Source organism: Carassius gibelio, chromosome B11, assembly GCF_023724105.1.
Source record: "Carassius gibelio isolate Cgi1373 ecotype wild population from Czech Republic chromosome B11, carGib1.2-hapl.c, whole genome shotgun sequence".
NCBI classification, from domain to species: domain Eukaryota; kingdom Metazoa; phylum Chordata; class Actinopteri; order Cypriniformes; family Cyprinidae; genus Carassius; species Carassius gibelio.
Window position 1 is genome coordinate 7501346 of NC_068406.1, and position 24174 is coordinate 7525519.

The following is a 24174-nucleotide window of genomic DNA, read 5'->3' on the forward strand; positions in this document are numbered from 1 at the left end:
CATGACATTAAACATTTGGGTCAGACTTGCGTGTATTTTTGCCACATTAATTTAACCTCTTGAGGTACTGCTAATGTTAGCGTCCTATCAGCCTTATTGGCAAACATACCGCTGTTCTTTCTCCAATGCAGAATCTATTCAACAAATTAATTACTTTATATTGACATGAAAACATGTACTGGAGTGTACGGTATACATACCTTTTTGCTGTCTGAGTTAAACATGCATCTGAAATGTCAGCACTGTCTGTGCATTGCGCTCTCTCCAGGCAGCGTGCGTTTATATATATATATATATATATATATATATATATATATATATATATATATATATATATATATATATATATTAGTGCTGTCAATCGATTAAAAAAAATTAACTAATTAATCGCACAATTTTTAAAAATTAATCGCGATTAATCGCAATTAAAAGACTGAAACTTTTTGGATATGTAAATGTAAAATGTAAATAATTAATGTAAACTCAAGACAAAGAAACTATTTAAATTCAAAATATGATTGTTTATTGGAATTTTTGTTTAACTTGTAACACAGATTTTCTCATGTAAACAACATACCTGCAATAAACCATCAATATCCTCCAAATTAACTGTTGGCTTGAAAGCCATATTTATTACAGAAATAAAAACACAGGCATGTAAGTACCATTTGAATTTCAAAACAATCAATGCCAATAAAAAACAAAAATGATTTCCATGTTGAATTCTAAGTGGACTGCAAAAAAATTCCAAAGTATAGTCATTGCCAGTGCTTTAAGTGGGCCGGTACGCACTGATACTCAGTACCGCCACTTCCAAATATAGCTCTTGAGACATCTGTTTTAATAGAGGTTTTAATCTTTTACCTGCACTGTCGATTTTCAGAGCGCCCTTCACAATGCAAGCTTCCTAATTCATCCCACCCAGACCAGAAACTACATTACCCATTCACCCTTAAGTTATACAAGTGAATAGCGCATGTGTCGCTTTTCCCACTGTTAAGTGTCAACAACTCAACGTGGCCGGAGAAGGTGTGTGAAACTCGTTGTGAGTTATACTAAAGCAAAATCTTGAGTATTTATTGTCTGATAAACATTAAAAACTGTCTGCGGAGGTTGAGTCGTCCTGCAGCCCCCGCTGGCTGCTCATTGGCTGCAGCATCTTTTTTCTAAGTTCTAAAAAAATACCGTAGACGGCAAGGCACAAATTTAGATATTCATTTATCTAATTAATCTATAGCCTATGCACAAAGACAATATGATCTTTTTGTCCCCTTTTTGTTTTAAAGTTTGATGAAGAGAGAGAGCGCAAGTTGCTGCAGCTGAGGAGGACAGTGATGCACGCGTACAGGAGTGATTGACAGTTCGCGGCACTGTGTACAAAAAATACTCCGCTACACAATTATTTCGTTATTTTCGTTTAAGCTTATTAACGTTAGCGTTACAGAAAGGTCTGATTTACGCACTGTTACAGTCATTGTTTTTTTGTTTTTTTTAAACAGTGACATTTGAGTTCATGATTTTAATGTTGCTGTTTCTTGTGGCAGACTGAAGAGTAATCCGGCAGAGTTTTATACTGAAACTTTCCGTCTAAAAGTCCTTCCTTGGTCTTAACCATATTTCTTTGCACGTTGAACACACATAGGCCACAACTGGAAATAAAAAAACTGCAACCGCGTTAATTGCGTTATTTTTTTTTTACGCGTTAAATATTTCACATTAATCGAATGCGTTAACGCGCTAATTTTGACAGCACTAATATATATATATATATATATATATATATATATATATATATATATATATATATATATATATATATATATATATATATAATCTGAATTAAAATGTGTTTGATTTAAGCCTATTTCAAAATTTGTGTCATAAAATTATATCGCGCATACAGCTCAACTTACGCGATCGTTATAAAGGTGTTTAAACAACAGTACACTTCCACTTTTCTCGCAGTGCTCAGCTGTGAACGATTTAAAAATGGGTGCGTTCGACTTGAAGCACAACCTCAGACGGTGGTATGATTCGCTCTTTTGTTGTTCTGTTTTCTTTCAGGATCAAAAATACAACAAGTGAAAGCATTTATCTGTATTTCCGACTGATGAGAACTATGCACATACATTCATAGATCAGTCAATTTTGTATTTTATTATAAGATATTTTATTCTAATGTGATCAGTGACTCAAGCACTGATGGACCAAAGAGCACGTATTTCGACATTTGTAGTAAAAAGGTGAAATATAAATTCTCAGAAAATGCATTTAATACCAATATATTGAAACGTCTGTTTATATACTCCATTAATAAAGGAGTCCAGACATTGGAAAAATATCAGTCCACATGCGTTTTATATTTAATATGAGGGAAACAGACATGCATGCATGCGTGAGACAAAAAATATTTAACTTTTAGGTAGCAAAATATTTTTTTGTAATTCTGTCAATTACACTAAGGTTATTACTTTGTCTGCTATATATTTGCTTCTTATTTACTAAATACGGGCAATTGACTGATAAAACATTGATTAAAATTAAGATAAAATGTATAAAAAACGAATATCTTTTAAAAAAAGGTTTTCCATAAATAACTTCTGTATGTCCTGGCAGTAAAATTTGAAAAAAGTGTGTCTAATGTCAGCACGTGATAATGGACTATATGAGAGCTGAAATCAGTGTAAATGCTGCATTTCTAGCAATCTCAGGATGTACTGTAACTGGCATTCATAGTTTAAAAAAAACTTTTTTTTTCATAAACTGATCACCTCCATGCCATGCTGAATTGAGGTAGTAATTAAGGCAAAAGTGACCCCTACCAAGTATTGAGTACATGTACAGTAAATGAAATACTTTCCAAAAGGCCAATAATTCACTATTTTTTTTTATTGGCCTTATGAAGTATTCAAATTTGTTGAAATAGTGATTTGGTAGGTTTTTGTTAAATGTGACCTAAAATCATCACAATTAAAAGAACCAAATACTTACACTACTTCAGTCTGTGTGCATTGAGTTTATTTAATACACGAGTATCGCAATTTGAGTTGACTTACTGAAATAAATTAACTTTTCCATGACATTCTAATTTATTGAGATGCACCTGTAAGTTAAAAAGAAGCGTTCACAGAATAGAGCCCTGAGGTACTCCACTAATAATTGTGGCAGATGATGAAGAAAACTTGCCTAGCTCAACAGAAAAAAGATCTGTCTTTGACAAATAAGAGTTGAACCATCATAAGGATGTGCCCCTGATACTGATCAGATGTTCTAAACACCAAATAAAAACATTATAATGCACAGTATCAAAGGAAGCTGTAAGATCAAGTAGAATCAATCCCACATTTGTATCGCCATCAACTGTAACCAAAATACAATTGAACTCTGTACTGTGATGAGCAGTGAAACAAGACTGAAAAGGTTCTAATAAATTAGCTGTATTTAAGAATGTGATCAATTTTAATTGCTCAAAATTTTCTACATTTTGACATAGTTCACCCAAAAAATAATAATTATGACAATTTATTTACAATCAAACCTTAATGACTTATTTTCTTTTGTGAAACATAAAAAAGGTATTTTAAAGACTCTTCTTTTATGAATCTTATTTTATGTTGGGCCGTTGTAGCCTAATCCTTTGTGTGTAATAAATTTATGTTGAATCAAATAAAATAAATATTTTTTAAAGCTACTATTTGTAATATCTACTTAATACTATTTCATTTAACACAAAAATAGCATTAAATAATCTTTTGGGGGTATTTTCACAGCCAAATGTAATTTGTGATTAATTAGATTAGCACATATGTATGTGATGTCTGCACATATATACATCATTTAGTATTGTCATGAAGTTCATGAAGTTCTTTTGTTTTTTACATTATGTTATGAAGCAGCTTTATGTTAAACTGCTTTTAATTACTTTTCCCCACATCAATCTACACTCCATTCACCATAATGTTGAAGCAAAAACAGAATTGTCACAATAAAAATGCCTCAGGTTACAAATGTAACTATGGTTCCCTAAATAGGAAACGAGACACTGCGTCCTCTAGGGGTCGCTATGGGCGGGGGGACACCTCTACAGAAAAGTTTGGAAGGCGAAACCTGAGCATTGAGAATAAAGCCTTTTCTTTCTTCCCAATGTCTGTCAGGTTCATCCACAGATGTATCTCTGTCACCACCATGGCCGCCATAGTCCTGCCCATGGCAGAGGTGGCCTGCTTGGTAGCATGGAGAGAGATCTGTGGTGCGGCGCAGCTCGGCTACCTGATCAGGAGAAAGGCCCTCGCCTCTATCAAGGTCTCTTAGCAGATCAGTCTGAGATGCTTAAAGCACCACCATCATGTGTAAAGAGGCCACAGCCTGACCTGCTGCTGCGTATGACTAGATGGCAAGGAGGGAGATTAAGAGAGGATGTCTCCCCCCGCAGAAAGAATGCTCTTTCTACAGAGGGGCATCCTCTCATAGCCGTTTTCGTGCATCGCCTCGATGTCGGCACAAATCTTCTGGTGAAACCCATGGATGCAAGAAGAAAATGGCCTCTTCCATTTCTTTTCGATCTGTGTATGGAGATCAGGCAGAATTGGAAGGCTCACCTGAGCTGGAGGGCTATGGTCATAAAGATAGCGCTCGTCGAGGCGGCCTCACGGAATCACCTTGTTAGTGCACTTCCATGGCAAATCCAACTTTGTCATGGCGCGATCCATAACCTCTAACAGCCCTACATACGCAGGGCAGGAGGATTGAGAAGGCTCAGCCTCAGCTTCTTCACCATCCTCAAATATCTCCTTTTTGTCCTGTGTAAAAAACCCAGCAGAGCACTAACCTCACTATCAGTATCAGAAAGTGTTAAAGATATAACATCATCCTTCCAAGGCTCTCTCTCTCTCTCTCTCTCTCTCTCTCTCTCTCTCTCTCTCTCTCTCTTTCTCTCTCAGCCTCCCCCTCTCTATTTCACTTAGCGGTTGAAATTACATCAGCAGAGTCGTCACCATCACGATAGAAAAGTGGGGCTTTTACGTAATGTTATTTCAACTCTGAAATTACAAGCAAAAATATATAAACTCCGAGACAATAACTGAAAAGAATTGTGAATTTTATTGACATTAAATTGTCCTCATTTTCACCTCAAAATTTTTGGGAAGCTGTGCCTCCCCTGCCTCCCCAGATGAACCACCACTGGTAACATGTTAAGCAATATGAATTACATTATAAGCAATATGAATGATACTGGGTTGAATTTAAACTGTCCAAGATATGAATACTTTTGCAATGGAATCATTTTGTATTTATTGTAATTTTTTTTATAAATATGAAAAGCAAACTTTTTTTGTTTTACTATTATGGTATTTGGAGAGCAGATTGATGTGGGAATAAAGTAATTTAAAGCAGTTTAACATTGGGCAGCAAAATAAAATACCCAAAAAAGGGCTGGTAAGCATTAAAAAAAAAAGATCTAATTAATTACATGATGTGATGATTGATTAATCAAATTAATCGCACATCAAATTTTGGTTTGGTTTGGACTATAACTTAAATAATTTATTTTCTTAATTTTATTATTAGTACTATGAACATATGAAATTATTTCTTTAATGAAATGATACTCTAAATAATAAACTAAAACTGCCAGTAGGTGGTGGTAAATGTCTTAATCATTAAGTCATCGAGTGATTTTATTCATTCATTTTATTCGTTCAAATGGCTGAATCATTCAGGAGTGAAGTAAATGGTTCTTTATGAATGGTTCATTGAATCATTAGGCTTGTTTGACTTGAAGCGGAACATCACCATCAGATCAATCAGTGTGTGACATCAAAGAACAGCAAGAGCTTAGAGAGCAGACGACTCCTTGTGCTTTCGAATCGCTGTCACGGTACTTTGATGTCATACACCGATCGGTCTGTGCAGCGCTAGTTCAAAGCCAACGCATATGCCAATGGTTCAACGTGCCAAATGGTTCACCAAATTCATTCAAATGTGGATTAAGAAATGAAATGCCGCTGTGGGTTGCTCGGAGATTAATAGTTCTGCTTTGTCTTCATCTCCTGGTTGGCAAAATTGGGCAAAACAGATAACATTGTGTCTAAAATAGCACAATATTAACTTCTTAAATGAACTGTTGTATAAGAGTATCACATTTGCACTCGTGTGATATTGCACTTAGCCTACTTCTCCGGTGATATTTCTTAACTATGTGATGTAAATATGAGACACAATCTCAAATGGGTGTTCTGCCCAATATCTTGAATTTTGGGGACATCTTCTAGGCTCCATCATGTAGTAAGTTGTTGCCCTGCCTCATATTAGACATCAATGGCAGATGATCCACATAGGTCTGGGGCGGGGAAAGTGTGTCAAATGCATTAAAAATTGTAACGTGTTATTTTTCTCCATAATTAATTAATTAATTAATCTAATTAACGCATTAAATTAATGCGTTAATTAATCTAATTAACGCATTAAATTAACGCATTAAATTAGTTATATATATATATATATATAATTGCTATTTATATAGTTGATATAGTTACTGATATTATAGTTATTATTGCATATGAACTATGGTCATAAAGTACAGCTACATAAAAAAAAGGATAAGTAACTGACTTTACTGGACAGCTTTAATACCTTTAAGTGTCATTCTTGAATGCTCGGTAACTTATAGTATAGGAAATATGTAATTTACTCTTTTGCACACTTTTGGGATCAAACCTGCAACCTTTTGCTTTACCAACTTAGATCTCCTACCTGACATGCTACCACCAGTCCAATGCCACAGGGGCTTCGCTGCTCAATGTCCAATAGAGTTAGAAAAAAAAACATCACAGACAAACCATCCACCTTCCTTTTTTTTTTTTCAAAGGCAGAAGATTAAATCATCACAACTTGAACCATCATTAAAAGGTTCAAAAGCTAAGATCACAGGGAATTATACAGGTACGTCTTCAATTATGGATTATAAATAACGAGGGAGGATTTTAACGTGACACCAACAAGCATCAAAAATGCATGTGGCACATAAGGAATACGAATAGTTTTTTTTTTTTTTTTTTAGCTCTGAAGCAAGTGAAGTTAAAAAATACAAATACATTTCTGAGCATGTGTTTTTAGCGACTTGCTCCCTTGCTCTCTTCCTCTCTGTGAAGGATGAACATGTCTACAAGAAAAAGTACTTAATGTAAGACACTTTTAGATGTCTAGGTGTCGTATCTTTTCCTCTTCGAGACACTGCACTCAGGAGGACTTCTTCAGATGGAGCTGTGTCTTGGACGCAACGATCATGGCCATTAACCGCCGTGATCACAGTAACAACAGTGTTTTTTAGTGTTCTTTGCTGGCCCGCGCTCCAGCGATAATGATCTAAGCAGAGGGCAGGAGGGACTGCTTAACTGATGGCGGCAATCTCAAACCTGGAGAACAAGCGAAGCCTTTTAGCGCCAAGAATAGGAGTATCGGACAGCTGTAGAAAGTGTGTCAACATACAAAGGCGTTTAGGCGTAGCGCAGGGGCACCTTGACTGTTTTTCCCAGCTTTTGTCCTGTTGGAACAATTATTTTATTATTTTCTTTTCTTTTTTCTTTCTTCCAGGGAGATTTACCCAACATATCTTGAGAAGCTCCAGAGGTTCTTGACTATTTTTATGCACAGCGCTGCTTTTGATGAGTATGTGGGCAGAAATTCCCAACTCTCTCCCAATGCCATCATCATATAACATTAATGGCTTCTGTACTGAATTATTTTACATATGTGGTATTCAAATGAGATGACGATAAGCGGTCTTTGGTTCCTCCCTAATTAACAGGCAACACAAGCTCGATTTCACGAGTCGCTGCGCTTGGATATGCATTTGCAAACTGTTCATAGTGCACAATGCAAAGTACATGTTGCAGTCTCATAGCTGCTGTAAGAGGCAATATATACAGTATTATCGTAAACTGACTACGGCCAATGTTCTCCCTTCAGGATCTATTGTTATGAAAGGGAAACAATTTAAAGAGAGCATTTACACAGTCCTTATTTATGATGGTACATTCATGTTGTGTTCAGTTAGTGTCTTCATGGGAACAGATTTGGAGAAATGCAGCATTACATCACTTGCTCACCAAAGGATCATCTGCAGTGAATGGGTGTTGGGATGAGAGTCAAAACCATCTCAAAATCCACAACTAATTAACATGACTGAAGTCCATCAATTAACATTGTGAAATGGAAAGCTGTGTGTTTGTAAGAAACAAATCCATAATTAAAGCATTTTAATTTTGAACAATCACTTGTGGCCAAAATACAAGTCCATAATCCATAATAACATAAAAGCATTCCCTCCAATGAAAACGTCCATCCCCTGGTGTCCTCAAACATCAAAATCCACAGACAAATCGGTTTGGAACTGTTTTGGACATTTTCAATTGTAAGCCACACATTACAAGAGCATCCATGGCAATTCTTGCATCTTAGAAGAAGAATCTGGACAGGGGGCAATGCAATCCTCAGGCAAACCGCCACAGAGTTGGTTTTCTCTATAAAGTTAGAATCTGTGAACAGGTTAACCGGTTTCAGGAAAGAGAATGATGTGCTCTAAATGAGTCACAGTAGAAATCAAGTATTTTAATGGCTGCGTATAAAATAGCTCAACACGATAGTAAAATCAAAAACAGTAAGATGTCAAATAGAAAGTCATCATGTTTTAAAGAACAGTGGTTTGATTAAATGGTGGAAGTAGCGGATAATGGGCACAAAACGGTGCCAAAACTCTGAGACATTTACAGTACAGTTATACACAGGTGTAATGTGCAAACCTTAGAGGTATGTTTAAGATTACTAAAATTCACATTCATGTTTAAAAAAAAAAATGTAGCTTACAGACCTCGGTTTAAATTTCATCAGCTATTCTATTCTATTCTATTCTATTCTATTCTATTCTATTCTATTCTATCAGTTTAAATGTTTCGTGTTTGATATTGTATTATATTATTATAAAAGAACTAAACTGTTCTGCATGAGAAAAATTTCAAAATGATTTTTAACAATTTCTTGGTAACCGCACTAAAAAAAATTAATTAAAATGTTTTTCTTGGGTAATCTAAAATGTGAACCATTTATTTACAACAAGGATATAAAGACTGTTTTAGAGAAAAGGTTTTGCTTTGCCAGAAAGAATTAGAGGGAACATTGCTTTATCTGTGCATGTTTTCTGATTCAGATGAAATGTCTGTGTTTTGATTTACTTGTTTCTTACAAACACACAGCTTTTCGCTCCACAAGACAATAAATTACAAAATAATTGTAATTGACGGAAGATGATCCATTGGTGGGCTTCAGTGCCAACAGCTCTCTTCGCTTTAAAGTGTTCCTTTCAACACAAACACACACACACACACACACACACAATTTCTATTTGAAGTGCAGAGAGTTAAATAAGATGAACCAACACACTGCATAATACTCACATTCTCAATGTAGTTATTTTCCATACAAATATATTCCTTCAGGTGAAAAAAAGTAATCATTTTAGAAAGCGAAAACTCTAACAACATACGTTCAATTGCATTGCCATCGTAGTTAGCTTCCTCGCGTGTTGACAGTAAATTCACAGATCAAGAGGGCCATCTACCTAAGAGTAAAAAAAAGGGAGAAAGTTCAACTTCGTTCATAATTGTGTGAATTATATTAGCTGACAGTCGGCCTGTTATCTTCAGATGGGTCGGAGGGCAGTTACTTCTTGCCCATTAGCGATGTTTATTCCAAACATGCATTCCTGTCAGATAGGCCAAATGGGTTTAAGTCTAGTATTGACCTCATTTAGCCTGCAGTTGAGCTGCTAAATTATTCCAAGGGGTGAAAAGTCATTTAAACAAGCCTGAAGAACGATTTTTTTCTGCGAGGAATTAAGGTGCGCTATCGACTACGTCTGCAACTGTAGGTAAAGACATAATCCACAGTTTAACGTTATTGTTAAAAATGAAGCAAGGAAATGGAAAAAATCTCCTTTCACGAAAGAGTGAAATTTTAATATCCCATCTAACGCTATCCACCAGTTTAACATAATGACTCTTTCTTTCTATGAAGTGGGCTAAAAGTTTTTTTTTTAATCTGTAATGAATAATGAGTGATTAAAGAAGTGAAGATCTTTTGATTTTGTTAAATAAATCACAAGTTAGAGTTAAATTACTTTCAAAACTCAAAGCTTGGTCCATAGAAAGAGAAGAATGTCTTTAACAGCAGCCAGAACTTTCCCATTAGGTGGGAAATTAAAGAAGGAAAAAGAAATCGGGCAACAAAAAGAGAACAATGAAAGGAAAAGAGTGTGGCATTATGTAAAATTGGCCGCTAAATAGCCCAGGGTTGTTTTAATCCTTTTTTTTTTTTTGTGAGAGAAGCTTTTTCGCTTGATGAAGCTGAAGTACAGTCGATATTGTGTTCTAGCATGGGCTCCTGATGCCCTCTCTTGTGTTTTATAATTGATCTGATTGAGGCTTCTGCACATTTAAATCGTGAACTGAAGGGGAGTCTAAAGCCCTATTTACACATAGTATTAACATCCATCTCGAGTAATACGATCACATGATCAACTGAGACACATCACCATTTACACCTGGTATTTGGGTGAATCTCACGAAGAATGTCAAGAGTATTTTCATGACTTCGTAACAGTCATAAAAATAATGTCATAAAAACGAAATGTTAATTGCTATAAAATGAAAACTGCGATGAACTACTGTCATGTGACGTATTTTAGACATTTTAGTGTGAAGCTTAATTTTATATGGCGAATGGATGGGTGGGACAGACAGACTGATAGACAGATATTCGTAATATATTCTGGATCACAATTATACATGTATGTAGTGCCACCTACTGTAATAATACTCTAACCCCAATCAAAACCAATCAATCTTGGCAAATTCAAACCAATGATATATAACTAATTTCACAAGACTCTTACAAACATAAAGGGGCCTATCATACACCCGGCACAATGTGACGTCAGGCAATGGTTTTTGCCAGTTTCAGCTCGACACAATTTTCATTTACATATAAAGCACCACGATGTTTAAATTGCAAATGCACTTGCGCCCATCTGTTCATACCAGCCAATGGGCTTGCTGGTCAGAAAACTACTGTAGGTTTTTTCAGATGCATTGTTGGTGCATTGCTATATTGAGGCAACTGAAAATGATTGCACCATTGACCAACTAAAACATTGTCTAAAGTCAATGGTGCAGTATTATATATATATATATATTATACATATGGTTCAGTTTGATTTGGTGAACTGGTTTGACCAGATCCAGTTAAATAGAATGATTCGTTCATGATCTGGACATCAGATGAGACAAAACCAGTAAAAACCACCAGTCTGTCTTTGCAAAGCATTTGTGCAACAAACACATTGTAGGCTACTGGTTCAGGAAACACTCCTCATCCTCCATGAAATGCACAGCACACTCGTAGACATGTGGAGGCGTGTTAAAACTAGGCGTTTTGGGGGGGCGTTTGACTCATCTCTTTGGATTTGAGACTTGAGTCTTTGTAAAAAAAATAAATAAATAAATAAATTCATTTAGAGTTTGCAAAATACACATCATATTATATCCATTCAAATATAATTTGCTGACATGTTTCATTTATATCAGACACACATAGTGTAAGTAACTATAAGGTTCACTTAGTTTTTCTCCCAGTTTACTGTCCACTTATTTGCATGTATTTTGGGAGAAATTGATGAATTCACTTACTGTAAATCTGACTGACAGAACTCTCTGAACTGCAGCGCAAACAAACATGGTAGCGCACGTCTCACTTACAGATCACAATCAAGATCATTTAGAAAGGTTTTTAAATTCTCCAGTCAATGCAGGTCAAACAAACCACACTTCTTCGTGCCACCTCAAGATGTCTATAAACAGTGACATTTGCATTAAGCGTTATTTGGCTTACACTTGTATTTTTTTTTTTTTTCAATTTTTTTATGTCAGTTCAAATCAAATCCAGATTCATGAAAGCTGTTTGTTTCTATAGTGGATTGTGTAGATTTTATTTGATGATCTCAAAATATGTTAATTATAGAAAAAAAGAAAAAAAAAGAAAAAAAAATATATATATATGTATATACACACACACACACACACACACACACACACACACATGCATACATACATACTAGGACTCTTTTATTTTTTTTCCAAGACCAAATTATCGGTATATGCTATTATGGACTCAAAGATTGGTTTACATGTCATACCATACTTTTTCTTTCCAATAAATATGTCTTCCATTGAACATTGTTTTACAACATGAACATGTAAGTGTCATGCACAGGCATACAGGTGGGCAATAAACCAGTAGAAACTTGCTGGTACAAATTGGAGTATCATTTTGAACATGGCCATGTCAGTGTTGCCTGTGGCATTGAATCTCCAGCACCATGGAAAATGTGTGAATGTGAGTTTGCAGTCTGAATAGGATGTTATTAGATAAAAGGACATTTTTGTATTGAGTTATCCTGTCCTCGCTTGCTGAATGCAAAACAAACATATAGATTGTATTAATCGCAATCTGTACAGTCTGATTTACAAACCAAACACCTACGAGCTGGTTGAAATAAATCAGACAAAGCAGTTACTCTGTCAACATCAATAACAAGTTATCAGTACTTTCTGTGAATCAAGCAATATTTGTGTACTAAAGGTTTGTAAAACTTAGAAACACTGAACTTACTGTACTGTCTCGCTCTCATTTTAAAAGGATGTCCATGTCCGTTTGAAAAAACATTCAATTTTTCATATCTTTTAAAGGCTTAAAATCATTAAAAATATTACACTCAAGTCTCTATAAAATTCTGGACTCCAGTAAATAACTCAAGTCCATGAGATTGTTGGGCAGTTTTTATCTTTCAGCTGAAATTCTATCATCTGCACGCCATCCAGTCGCTGAACCTCCAGAGTCAGCAGGCTATTAATAAACAGTACAACATCAGATTTTTCAAAACAGTGCTGGCATGTCCGAACCTTTTATTGTAATTAATTTCATGGCTGCACACATTTGAATCATTCAAATTAGTCCACACGTTTTACAATCTCATACATAGTCTTCCTTTCTGTGAATGGGTTTCTATTTAGCTCTAATTCTACAGCTCTAGCATTAAATCTAGTTACCAAGGCCTTACCGTCACTGTGAAAAGCAGCAAATTAACGTAATTCATATAAACTGAAAAGCACTGGGGTGGTACTCATTGCCTAGGACATGTTCTCCTACTGGTAGAAAATTAATGTGCCATAACTAAGAAAAGTGTCAGCCGTGGGGTGGTAAGACCGGTACAGCGCTTGATCAGCAGGTGTTTTTTTTTTTTTATTTGCAGATTTGTTTTGACATGCGTTCACAGCTCTACTTAACACAGCATTTAAAAATGTCACAAAGCCAAGTTGAATATTTAAAAATGAAATGCTGCTTAATTAGTATTGATGATATTAGTGGTGTTTGCTTTTGCTTTTCTTACTTAGGGGTAAGGATTTGAACAATTCCATGACTACGTGTGTCAGGGTTTTAAAGTATTTGTCACATGAGTGTGCATTATACTATGTAACTGTTAACTATTTACATAAATACTGCGCGTCTCTCAAACTGTGCTTGTGTGTGGTGGTGGTGGGGGGGGGGGGCACTGTGATAATGGACCACAGTTGTAAAATGAATTTAGTAAGATGTTCATTTAGAGTACATTTACATGACAACAATGTACTACAATATAGAAAAGAATCTCCTTTGATTTTTTTTTTTTAAATCTGGTGTACAGACACCAACGCTGTCAAAACAATCCCCATTCACACAGATCTGCAGACATAAAAAAAACAAAAAAAAAACTGTAGTATGCATGCCAGGCCAGTAGTTGGCAATGTCACTTGTACAAATCTAATGCAGCTGCACCTACTGACTGAGTTTGTGATTAATTTGTATCTGACGTCACAGATTTCACAAATGAGCTTTTTTATAATTTAAAGGAGACCATAACAATATAATTTCCAAAAATTTGCATTGTGAAACACGTTTTCAAATGTTTGCTTTTTCAGGTAAAGATAAGCAAAACCAGTCTAAAAACAAAACCTTTGAGTAGTAAAAAAAGCACCAACTTCACTCAACAACAGAAGCCGGAGACTTACAGTGCTAACAATAATCTATGTCCTCCTGCTCAAAACACAACACATCCACTATCGTCTCATTATCTATTGACAGCATCTTAATTACACATTTTCCCACTTGTACTAATTGAAACAAACCATTTTTGGCAAAAGTAAATTTGCCTTACTATATCAATTTAGGTATGTCAATGGAAATAATTTCCATGATCGATCATCATTTAAATTAACAATCAATTAACCAATTAATCGTTAACCTTAATGCTGCAAAATGCGTCTATTGCATTGGCACAGTCACTGGTATGACAGGATGAGCAAATGCCACTCAAAACAACAACAAAAATGCTTTATCATGCTAGTAGCAGGATTATAATATGAATAGATGTGATTATGATCATTTGTTAAAATAAAGAGAACACGCCATACATTTGAGATTATTTTACTGACTGCTGAATGCACCTCTTTAAATGGTTTTCTGGTGTTCGTTGTTGTATTTTAAAACACAATTGCAAAGTTTTCAACTGACATTATGGCATTTAAAATAGAATGATCTCAAAAGTAACTGTGGCGCGTGTGGCTGTGCTGCGCAGTTAGAGAACCATCTAGTTAGAGCACTGCTGCAAAACACGTGAACCATTTTTATCGTATTATGACCAGAACTTAGTTTAGTCAGGCTTAGGTCTGCTGGATCATGTTCTGGAAAATGTCAGACTTGGAATTTTTGTGTCCCAGTATTCTTGTTATAAAAATCCGGCATTTACAGTGCATTTGATCGTGACCGTGTGTGCGCACAGACGAGGACGGAGCGAGCAAGGGTTTGGCTAGATTTATTTGGAGGTTATTGCTCATGTTTCATTCAACACAAACCAAAATGTTTCTATATTCACAATGAATTGAATGTTAAACTATTATTTATAATGTAAACTACCTGGCTTGTACTTTACACACATTCACATAGGCTATAGACGGAAAAGATCATCTCCTTCACATGAGCAAAAACATCCTTGGAATAACAGCAGATTAAATCGGTATATTAAGGTCCATTTAAACTGACCAGTGTAACCTTTTATATCTTTGGTTGACTGCATTCTATTTTGATAATGAATGGACTATGATGCAAGTCTGAATTTCTAGAATATGTGGGGGGTGGGGTGCACATGAGGCGCAGCGTGATCGAACAGTTGAGATATAATTAAAAAAAAAAATTTGAGTCAGATATGATCTGCTAAAGTGTGCACTTACAATAAAAAACAGAAGATTTGTAAAAATAAGACAAACAAACTTTATTTTGCAAAGAATGTGCGTTGTCATACTTTCCTTTCAGTGAACTTGTTTATGGAGTGCCGCGACACACTTCCGTTTTAAATCCGTTATTGTAATTAAGGTATATTTTGCTTTTTTTCTGAAAACAAACATTTTTATTTCAGACCTATGCATTTTCTTTAAAGCATCCCATTTGTCATCAATTTCGTAAAGCATCAATTTTCATGAATTAAGAATTTGTTCGATCTATTAATTTGTTTCCTCAATTCAGTTAAATCATGGGTTAAGGAACAAAATTAATGAAACATGAACAGTTGCCGCAAATTAATAAGTCTTAGGAAATAATTAACAAGTAGGAATGAATAGCCTATCTGTCCTGTGTTCCGTAGCCCTGCAAAGCTCAAGATATCAAATAATTATCTGGTGAATTTACTTAGTTACTTCATTTCCATTGCTTTCCATGTTGAAGAACTTTGTGTTTAAATCACACTTAAAGCCTAATTTGTAAATTACGAATGAATAATGATCCATTTATATATGGTCACAGTCACTCACAGCCGCTCGCACATGTTTTGCGCATGAGCCACACGCAGCCCAACATCAAATCAGTTAACCCACCATCGAGAGCTTAATTGATTGCATCTTTTATCAACAATTATCGATTATCGATTAATCGTTGACATCCGTAATATCTATACAGAAATTTCAAGGATTAAAAATTAAATAAATAAAAATACAAAAATATAATAGAAACCAAAACCAAAATATAAATTTTTCACAAACATTTCCATAAAAGAGTTTCAGCTAAAACATGAAATATATTAGGGATCAAAAATGTATATCAGCCAATGATTAATGCGCATATCGTCATTTCACGTAGAACAGCTGTTACTACACAGAGCCGTTGTTAATAGAGAAGATGCGCAAATCCACGTTCATTATCAGCTTGGATTTGCGCAGCTTGTGAGTTAACAACGGCTCTGTGTAGTAACAGCTGCTCTATGTGAAAATCACACACCTGATGGAATTTACCGCTGATTAGATAACCGGCTTTACTGATGAGATGCGCATTAATCATAATACACCATACGCTGTTAGATTTCCTCTAAACTCAAACTCAAACATGTTTGATACCCTCTGACTAGATGGAATCACAATCTGAGAATTTGAAAAAGAAAAATGATTTTCGGCGGAATCTGTCTATTTCGAATGACCCTGACAACCCCAAGTTTCACACAAACACACATATTAAATTCTTTAAAAATATGTTTCTTTTATTTATTTATTTTCAGGAAAACTGCAGAACTGGCAGTAAACCTGCAGTGTTTTGGGAAAAGAAACAAAGGCACACAGTGGGACTACAGCCACATTTTACCCTACTTTTAAGCATGCCCATCACTCAAAAAAAAAACAAGGACAGACAATTTGAATGCATCCAGTGTTTTTTATACTAAAACTCAACACGAGACAACAGAAAGAAGCATCACATCATCATTTCAGTCTATTGGGATAATTGTCACATGTCCTGCTCTTTGAAGAGTTAGCACGGCTAGAGTCTAAATAAGCAAAGCGTGCTACAACCACTGCCAACATCCAGGAACATCTGCTGGGCTCATTTAAAGCCCCTCACCTCTAAAAAAAACCACTATTCAAGATTGTGCCACCAGTTCTCCTACTTGTTTTATCTGTAATCAACTTGCTCAAAAGTCCACCAAATAGAAAAGTTAAATAAAAAATGTGAGACAAAAAAAAAAAATCAATGAACCTGCTGATTTCATTGTCAAAGCAATGTAATAAATAAACTTACCTTCAGTCAGGGAACTTTCCCTAGCGCCCAACTCGGTAATTAATGAGAGAAGAGAGCCTGAAATGCACACACAGAGAGAGAGAGAGAGAGATGAATCAACACTGTCATTACTAGTTGCCAGCACATCAGGAATCGACTGCTTCTGGCCAGAGGAATGGCTATTAGCACCATTGCTAGTAAACCTGGACAACAGTGTTCATTAAGGCACTATTAGAACCTAAAATAATGCTTCAGATTAGCGGCTGCTAATTGAGACAGCAGGGAGATTCAGAGGTGTGGTTATTGCTTTACTTCAAATGTTTTCTGGATGAAAGCAAGTTTGAAAATTAAACCATTGCTGTGTACTGAATGGGATAAATTAATCATGGCCACCAATATTGAAGGGTTGCTCATTACCGAGGAACTCCAAAATTGGCCACTTCAAAGGGCCCTACGGAATGAAGGGTTTTTTAAGGTTAGGGTAAACGAGTTAGAAAATGTTAACTGTGTTTGCATGCTAACTACGGATTACTAAGACATGTTTTAATAGTTTAATGCATCCCCCCTGGTTAAAATCACCAACAAGAGAAGAATTTTGACATTTGACCTAAAAAAAGGAATAAATGACTAAAACGAGGCTACAAGTTGTGGAAATTCTTCATTTGTGATCACACTTTATTTTTGACATGTCCTGTGAGTCTTTCAGAAAGTTACATAGTTATGCTAGTGGGTAGCAAGTGTCTGTGTTTGTGACTCATAAAATTTTTCCCCCATCAGATTAAGGCCCAATTCCCATTTCTACCCCATAGCCCATCCCCTTTCCCCTGTCTCGATTCTCTTTTGGTTGGAGGGGAAGGGCCAGATAGCCCTTTAAACGAAGATTTTTCGGGACCACACTTCAAACGAAGGGGTATGAATTATCTCGAAAACATGGCTGCTACAGTGAACAAAAAGACACATAAATGTAAGCTTTTTTGGCATAAATAAACATTTTTACGAAAAGTAATCATTTGTTTTATGTTACATTCAATTGTGAGTTCATATTAATGGTCATGTTACTCAAAGAAATGTTTGCAAAAAAAAATCGCTAATATTTGCTAACGTCATATTATTACAGAATGCATGATCACGCTACAGCACATGTCTGATCAGGGACTACGTAGACTAATCCCCCCAATAATTAGAAATTGCTAAACCATGTTCTCAAATATTACCTATTCGAGAGAGAAATGGAATTTGCGTGTATTCGAGTCTGTGCGTTTATCTTTTTAGAGTGAGATTACTTCAAAACAGCGATTGTATCCTCTCGTCGCTGGAAAATATAATGTAGTGATTCAGTATTTAAACTGTATTTAATAAAAGTCATGGGGCAGCATTGACAAGTTTATTTCCTCCTGGATGTTTGAGCTGCGCGATTTCCGATCTATGTGTCGTGTCATATGTGTCAGTAAGCAGCTCATTAATACAGAACGATAATTAAAGGCTCTAATGCACACCAGCACACCAGTATATGTGTGTATTGTAAGAGCTAGACGACGAATGATGGTGCGTGAAGTCATGGTAGTGGTGTCCCAATCCTTAGTGGAATATTTCCCCCCTACCCCTTGACACTCTGGGTATAAAATAGAATTGGGATTGAGCCTAATTGAACTCTGATTCATTGAGAAACAAAACACCCTTAGGGGCCGGGCCGTTCACATATCGCGTCTTTTGCGTGCGCAAGTTCGCTATTTCCAATGTAGGCGCGCGAAATGCGCGCTTATAATGGAAGCGACGCGGTGCGACGCACCTGGAAAAACGCTTCCATTATGGGCGCGCATTCCGCGCCGCATCGAGTTAAAAACATTTCAACTTTTCAGAATGCCGCAAGCACACTGCGGGTCAAGTGACAAGAACTAACCAATCAGCTTCATCCTTTCCCGTAACAACGCTCAGCCAAGATGAAGGAACAGCTGATCATAGTTGTATATGGATTGCCATTTTGAAATAAATTTAGTAGCAGAGCTACTGCAAGCGATTTTTAGAGCTGCAAATCCATTTATCCTTTGCTGAAATTTCCGCATTTTCATGGAGAGAGCACATCATGGTTGCTTAACAAAGGGAGATGCCTCAGGGGCGCAACTGCCCGAGCGCTTTGAAAAGAAGGAGAAAGCGGCGCGCCTAGCGTTTTCCACGCGTTTTTAGGCGCGATTGAAGATGCAACTCAATTTTGTTTTCATTGGATATAAATTACAGCATATAGTGAATATATATGGAGTTGTCCCATTTTTCCCTTTTCTGAAGTTGGTAACCCTAGTCTGTATGAATGAATGAATGAATGAACTAATAAACAATCTCCCCTAATACAACCTTAAAGCATCATAGTGAACTTGAATTCATAAAAAATGGCTTTGTTATGGAAAAAAATTTGTAGAACTGACAGTAAACCTCACTAGCCCTACAGCTACCTACAACCTAAAAACAGATTTGAGTAAACATATAGTTTTTAACAAATCCTATAACATCACATATAATTTTTTTATGCTTGGTAGCTAGTTTCTCATAGCTTTGCATGTCTGATATATTATGGAAAATTAGAGCCGTTTTGTTTTCCATGCACAATAATTACACCCATTGTCCATGTAAGCATAATCATGAATTACACATCCCAGACCCTTAACATTGGTTATTTTTAAATGTTAAAATTTTCAAATGTATGCAGAACACTGCTCCTTAAACAATTAAAATTAAATCCATCTTCAGCACTGGGAAAATCAAATATTTACGAGTTGACTACCTTAAGGTTTTCTTAGCTCTCAACAACATGAGAACCATACAAATGCAACATGACAAGGCTGAGAAATGCTGTCCTTGTGCAAAATAATTAATAAAAAATAAATTGGAAAAAGGAGAGACACCTATAAAATGTGTTTTGTGCCTTCTAATGAGTCATTTATTATTTCACATGCAACTTGGTGAACACGAATGCAAAGTAAACCATTGGCAGCTGTAAACCTCAACAGCATACATTTCTGAAAGGAATTTTTAACCCTCTACTTCATGTTTTTGTGTTGTATAGTACAAACTCTATCCTTTTAATCAAGTATTATTTTTCACTTTATTAGCATTACTTTTTGACATCCTGACTCACCCAAAAAGTGCAATAAAATCAAAGAGAAAACTCTAGATAATACCCATTTGTTATTCATTAATTATTTATTTATAATGTTTTAAAAACACACTTTGTAAAACAAGCACCATTTGCTTCTTCAGCCTGATCATCTGAATACTGATCATCATCAGATTTTGGAATTCCCAAATCAATCAATACAGCAATAAACTAAATAAAAGCCAGTGCAGAATAACTGGGTTGAATATAACGTCATTATATATCGATATTTTTCCTTACACAGATATATCACTTGCTTCAGAAGGCCTTTATTAACCCCCTGGAGCCATGCGGATCACTTTTTATGATGGATTAATGCACTTTGATGGATTAATGTACTTTGATAAGTAATAGTTCAAGGAATTTGTTTGTTCCTTCTAGATATAGATATTTTCAGCTGAAAGCACGGTTTAAACAAGTACTACAACACTGAATTCACACGCAGTCACTCTCTTAATAATGCATTCAAACAAATGTAGACTAATACAGTGATAATTCATCTGTATCCGATTTTCAATGAGCAGAAATCTGTAAGAAAAGCATCGATCTGTAGTTAAAATAACTTGACGAAAACATAGCTTAATGTTATTTTATCTCAAACTAAATTTGCACCGCAAAAAGCAGCAATTATACCTTTTAATGCTGACAACCATGTCATGAGGTAAGACAAAGGTTTGCACACTAGTGTTCCAATAAACCACTTTAAAACTCTCTTGTTATTTTGTTATGCTTTCTGAACAGAACTGTGTCGTTTCAAACATACTGAAATACTTTAGACACGGCGCCAAGGCGGAGCAGTGTTTCTGATCAGTGAAGCAGGAAACGGTGAACCCAGAGTGGAGCTGGAACGGAGTGATTATTAAATACTTGCGCTCACATACTCTGATCTACAGAATCTAAAAATCTGGTTAACTTCAACATTTGGCTCAACCAACATTATGAGTTGGTTTGAAAGGAGATGAGGTGAAAGTAGCAATATGCCCTTGTTTAGAAACAAGTTTTTTTTATTTTTAAACTTACACAAACTGGTCACATGACAGAAGTTGCCAAATACGCAGCCAAAAACATCTTGAAACAGATTGGTGCACTGGTGGAGATTTTTCAAAAACGCTTTAGAAAACTGATTCGGGCCAAGTAGCAAAACAAACTTGTAGCCAATCAGCAGTAAGGGGCATGTCTACTCACAATGTGAAAAAGAGAGCGTTCAGTGCACAGGACGGACATTAGCCAAGCCGAGCGACAGAAAGATAAAGATGGTGAAAAAAAAAAAAAAGAGGAAAACATCTGCGGAACAAAAGAAGGCTTAAGGCAAATAGTAGGTCCCATGAAATTGTTGGATCAGCTTTCCAGTGCTAGAGAGAACTCAAATCAGCAGAAGATCATAAACAGAATACAACAGGGGAAGTTGTGGCCCAGCGGTTAGAGAGTTCGACTCCTAACCCTAGGGCTGTGGGTTTCGAATCTCGGGCTGGCAATACCACGACTGAGGTTCCCTTGAGCAAGGCATGGGCGCCGCAGCATAAATGGCTGCCCACTGCTCCGGGTGTGTGTGTGCGCTCACTGCTCTGTGTGTGGGTTAAATGGATGGGCACTTTGGATGGGTTAAATGCAAAGCATGAATTCTGAGTATGGGTCACCATACTTGGCTGAATGTCACTTGTCCCTTATACACATACATACAATATACACACATATACACACACTCACCTAAAGGATTATTAGGAACACCTGTTCAATTTCTCATTAATGCAATTATCTAATCAACCAATCACATGGCAGTTGCTTCAATGCATTTAGGGGTGTGGTCCTGGTCAAGACAATCTGCTGAACTCCAAACTGAATGTCAGAATGGGAAAGAAAGGTGATTTAAGCGTGGCATGTTTGTTGGTGCCAGACGGCCCAGTCTGAGTATTTCACAATCTGAATCTGCTCAGTTACTGGGATTTTCACGCACAACCATTTCTAGGGTTTACAAAGAATGGTGTGAAAAGGGAAAAACACCCAGTATGCGGCAATCCTGTGGGCGAAAATGCCTTGTTGATTCTAGAGGTCAGAGGAGAATGGGCCGACTGATTCAAGCTGATAGAAGAGCATCTTTGACTGAAATAATCACTCGTTACAACCGAGGTATGCAGCAAAGCATTTGTGAAGCCACAACACGCACAACCTTGAGGCAGATGGCTACAACAGCAAAAGACCCCACCGGGTACCACTCATCTCCACTACAAATAGGAAAAAGAGGCTACAATTTGCACGAGCTCACCAAAATTGGACAGTTGAAGACTGGAAAAATGTTGCCTGGTCTGATGAGTCTCGATTTCTTTTGAGACATTCAGATGGTAGAGTCAGAATATGGCGTAAACAGAATGAGAACATGGATCCATCTTGCCTTGTTACCACTGAGCAGGCTGGTGGTGGTGTAATGGTGTGGGGGATGTTTTCTTGGCTCACTTAGGCCACTTAGTGCCAATTGGGCATCGTTTAAATGCCACGGACTACCTGAACATTGTTTCTGACCATGTCCATCCCTTTATGACCACCATGGACCCATCCTCTGATGGCTACTTGTCACAAAGCTCCAATCATTTCAAATTGGTTTCTTGAACATTACAATGAGTTCACTGTACTAAAATGGTCACCAGATCTCAACCCCACAGTCACCAGATTAGGGCTGGGTGATATATGAGGCGATTCATCTGCGATAATGAACACGATATGGCGTAGCTTGTCAGCGATCTACGGCTCTGTCTATTAAAAGCCGCTCCAATTATAAGCAGGTGATGGCGAGTTTAGCGGTGACCACAGAAGCAGCTTTACTAATCAGATGCGCATGATCATATCGTTAGATATATCGCCCAGCCCTACACCAGATCTCAAACCAATAGAGCATCTTTGGGATGTGGTGGAACGAGAGCTTCATGCCCTGGATGTGCATCCCACAAACCTCCATCAACTGCAAGATGCTATCCTAATGGGCCAACATTTTTAAAGAATGCTTTCAGCATCTTGTTGAATCAATGGCACGTAGAATTAAGGCAGTTCTGAAGGCAGACAGCATCACTGGTATAATGAGTTTTAAAGTATTTTGTTGCGCCGCACCACTCGCGTCCAGAGGTAGACATGGTGTAACATTGGTTTTGCTTTGTTTCACTGCAAGAATCATTGCCTTGGTTACGTACATATGTGTGGGGTGGAGCTATCAAAGTAGGGGCATGTTTGTTTTGGTGATTTCAAATGTCAACATTGGCTACCAGAAATCGATTTCCCCATCTTTAAAGTAGTAATGCATTATACATCACTGGAAGAAAACATGTGAGAATCTAGGCTATATTTTCGTGTGACCCTGATGATGTGACTAAGGCTTGATGAAATGTAAGCCCAAGCATCCTCATCCCACCCATCTTAAGAGGACATTTTCGAGTCAAGGCAAAAATCCATTTATCAAGACAATGTTGGAAAAACCCAGTGGGGCTGCGGAGATGTGAGCTGGCAATAGAGTTGAACGACTGGCAGAGACTGGCTATTACCAAGCCTGTTCCAACACCCGGGGGAAGACAAGGACCTTTTTTTTGGTCTCCTTTTTTCCCTCCATGGCAGGATTTCCCAAAGGTGACAACCAAACGAACACAAGATGACTGAAAGTGTCTGTAATTAAATGTGTTGATTAAACTGACAGAAAGAGGACACGCAGAGATGAAAACAAGGTTAAGCAGAGGCGGCAGTGCTGGAAATCACAATATATAACTTGCACTCTGAAGAAGTGGGAAATAATCTATGTCACATTAGCAGAGATGACGATACGATTGAGATTGTTTTCACTTTGAGAGAATGTCTAAACTCTT

General features: G+C 36.7%; 1 protein-coding gene across 2 annotated transcripts in view; it reads right to left on the reverse strand.

Annotated features, from left to right (window-relative positions):
• Positions 1 to 24174, reverse strand: part of fhit (fragile histidine triad diadenosine triphosphatase) — a 281381-nt gene that overhangs the window by 245037 nt on the left and 12170 nt on the right. For both annotated transcript variants that reach the window (XM_052569249.1, XM_052569250.1), the window contains one exon: positions 17206 to 17262. The gene's annotated coding sequence lies outside the window, so the exon portion shown is untranslated. Of the gene's footprint in view, positions 1 to 17205; positions 17263 to 24174 lie in introns of those variants that run through there.